This window comes from Convolutriloba macropyga, chromosome 2 (genome assembly GCF_964194025.1).
Source record: "Convolutriloba macropyga chromosome 2, txConMacr16.3, whole genome shotgun sequence".
NCBI classification, from domain to species: domain Eukaryota; kingdom Metazoa; phylum Xenacoelomorpha; order Acoela; family Convolutidae; genus Convolutriloba; species Convolutriloba macropyga.
Window position 1 is genome coordinate 3,664,392 of NC_134469.1, and position 3,477 is coordinate 3,667,868.

The window sequence follows — 3,477 nt, forward strand, 5'->3', positions numbered from 1 at the left end:
AGGTTAAGAATGGAGACATCATCTCAACTGGCCAATACATGAATTATCAAAATTTTCCAAACCTACAGTTTAAAAAAATTCTGAAAAATTCATTCCACAGCATAAAATTAGAGCTCCGAGACTCTTATGGTGAAAAAGTACCTTTCAACTCTGTTGGAGTAACTAGAGCAGTACTAATGTTTAGAAAAACTTCTGAAAATCATTTTTAGAATTAAGACTGTAAAAAATGGTTGCTGATAGTGATTTACCGTATTTTCGCGGATATGCCAGACAAAGGGGTAGGGGATTTGGAGCTTTAGCGCAAACAATTGGGAGGACAGCAATTCCGTTTTTGAGACGATATGTTGTCCCAGCAGCAAAAAGAGTGGGAGCTGATTTAATTGAAATGGCTGCTCCTGAAATTGGAAATGTTTTGACTGGGAAGAAAAAACTCAAATCTGTCGCTGCTGATGTTGGAAAGAAAACTTTACGTAAACAGCTAGGTGCAGGAAAAACAAGAAAACGTCGCATTATTCGTAGATCACCTCCAAAAATCAGTCGACGTCGTCGAACGAGAAAAGATATATTTGCTAATCTAAAATGAATTCTAGATCAACAAACGATTCCAATTTTCGATATGGACACTTTACAAACTCTTGCTTGGAGATTTTTGACAAAATTCCTGTTTTGGAACCAATTGAGTCTTCTCATGTTCAAGAAGTTTATCCTAGTACTTCACTGGATGAAAGCAGCATTGAATTTGAATTTGAAACAGATAGAAGCATCTATCTTGATATGAGAGATATCCACCTTCAAATCAAAGTTGGACTACAAAAGGGAAGATTGTTTGATGACTTTATGAAAAAACATGAGCATGGAAAACCAGATATGGGTATGTCTTTCACAGATGACGATTTACATTATCTAACTCATGTCAACAATATTTTACACTCACTCTTCTCCAACTGTGAAGTGTATCTGAACAATCAACAAGTGTACAACTCAAATGGTCTCTATGGACACAAAGCTTTAATTTCCAATGAATTTAATGCTTCAACGAGAAATAATGAAGGCATTTTGGCTTGTCATGGATACGAATTTGAAAAAGAACCTAGTGATTATGAGAAGAGCCCGTTTATAGACCGAGAGGAAGAACTTCTGCTGAAAATTGGAAGCACTTACTACGGTAAATTAGCTATTGACCTGTTTCAATGTGAAAAGTTACTGCTTCCAAATACAAAAGTAAGATTGAAATTGATTCGTGCAAGACCTAATTTTTACATGATTTCCTACAATCCTCACGTTTCCCTTAAGGTTCTTGACTGTTCCTTATTTACACGACGCGTGGTTGTTAACGAAGTGTATCACCAGACTATCAAATACCAATTAACTCATCAACCTGCTTGTTACAACTTTATGGAAATCATTGCACGTACATTTATTATTCCCTCAGGACAGAACCAGTTTATTCAGGAAAATGTTTTTAACAATGCTCCAATCAGAAGAGTAGCTATTGCGATGAACACCAATTCGGCATTCACAGGACATTTTCAAGAAAATCCTTTCCATTATCAGAAATTTGGTTTGCGAGAACTTAGAATTGTTCGCGGAGGTAGAGCTATTGTATCGCTTGATACAATTAATGACTGTAGAGCATACGTAACAACAATGAAAGCAATGAATTTTAACGAGGAAATTCCTGCGTTACCGAATCATCAGTTTCAGAACCACTACATACTTGTATTCGATCTCACTTCACTTCAAGATGCTGGCGAAAATGTTCATTATCCTGAACTCAGTGGTGAAAGTATTCGATTGGAAATGTTTTTTGATCGTTCACTAAGAAACGTAACAGAAATCATTGTTCTGGGAGAAAGGATGTCCACTGTCAAAATTGATCAGTTTGGGACTGTTGCTAAAAATGTCTAATAATTTTTCATCATTTTTTCATTTTTATGTACTTTGTTGGAACATTTGTGGGCTTAACCTCTCTATCTAGTTGTTGTTCTCTACATCAATTGTTAATTAACTAATGGATGTGGATGTGAACTGGGGTAGACTAACTTCAAATATATATATTTATATTCCTTTGCTAATTTTCCTTGGACTTTTTATAATTATTGTTTTGTTTCATCCCAGCACCCAGAACGAAACGGTTGACAAAATCACAAAATCCAAAGATTGTTGCTTCTCTCAACAGAACGAAAGTTTTCAACTTGATTGCTCTGTCAGGAATCCTTGTACAAACGGAGCTTGTGAGATAAAGAAAAGAAAACTTATTTGTCATGGATAACACCTCACTTCGTGACATTATTGAACGTATTCCAGAGCTTAAATTCCGGTATATTGGATCCTTTCCAGCAGATTTTGTCCCAAATTTGCCCAAATTTACTTTTGCAATCATCAACACTTCTCCAGGCAGTGAAGCTGGTGAACATTGGATAATGATTGGTCGCCTCAATAGAAACTATTACTATGCGGATTCTCTAGCACGATCAATCACACATTACAAATTTTTGAATAAAAAGTATCAGAAAATGATACAGAGTCCACTCCAGAAAATGGAAAACTTGTGTGGGTTCTACACTATTTATGCTGCTTTTCATCTGTTTAAATTTTTACAAACAAACTTGAACAATGTTCATGATGTGCATGTACTAAATTTTATTAGTAATTATATGTAAATTTGATTACTGGGGTATACACAAAGCTGGTGCCCAATAAAGTCGACATTAGTTTTTAACATTTGTACCTTTTACTCAGTTAGCTACGCAAGTTTTTCCTTTTTGTCGACTTTATTAACCCACTCGGCTAAGTGTACCTTGATGTTCATTGAAATTTATACAATTTATTGTAAATGATTGAGTAATTTTGTATTTTGATGCTCATAATTTGTACTGTGTCTGTCATTTTATACTATTTTAATTCATTTTTTTCTTTTATTTAACATCTTTTTTCAAATAATGTACAAAAAATAATGCATATATGCATGTAATTAGCAAGATGGCGCAGTGGGAGCGCGCTGGGCCCATAACCCAGAGGACGGTAGATCAAAACTACCTCTTGCTATCTTGACTTTTTCCAATTAATGAGCGCGCAAAAGACATTTGTTACACAATTGATTCAAACAATTAGGGGAACAATCTTTGCAATTGACCTAAAATTTGTAAACAAAAATTCAACATGTCACATAATTACCCCTCAGATAACTAGGGTAATTGAAAACCCACGCCAATTAATTTCACATTTTAATATGACCTGAAATTTGTAAACAAAAATTCAACATGTCACATAATTGCCCCTCACATAATTACAGCAATTAATTACCCACGCCAATTCTATTGTTCTCACGTAATCACTTAATAACTACACAAACATTGATATTTTCCCCTCAAAATTTCAGCCAATCAGGAGCGTCTGCGAACCTACCACCCACATTTGCACCGACTATACTACTAGCATATGTACATGCACAAATACATACACAAAACCTATACC

At 35.0% G+C, this 3,477-nt stretch overlaps 1 non-coding gene across 1 annotated transcript; it reads left to right on the forward strand.

Annotated features, from left to right (window-relative positions):
• Positions 1-2,976: 2,976 nt before the first annotated feature.
• Positions 2,977-3,048, forward strand: Trnam-cau (transfer RNA methionine (anticodon CAU)). The gene has a single exon. It is a non-coding gene; the product is annotated as a tRNA-Met (tRNA).
• The last annotated feature ends 429 nt before the right edge of the window (positions 3,049-3,477 follow it).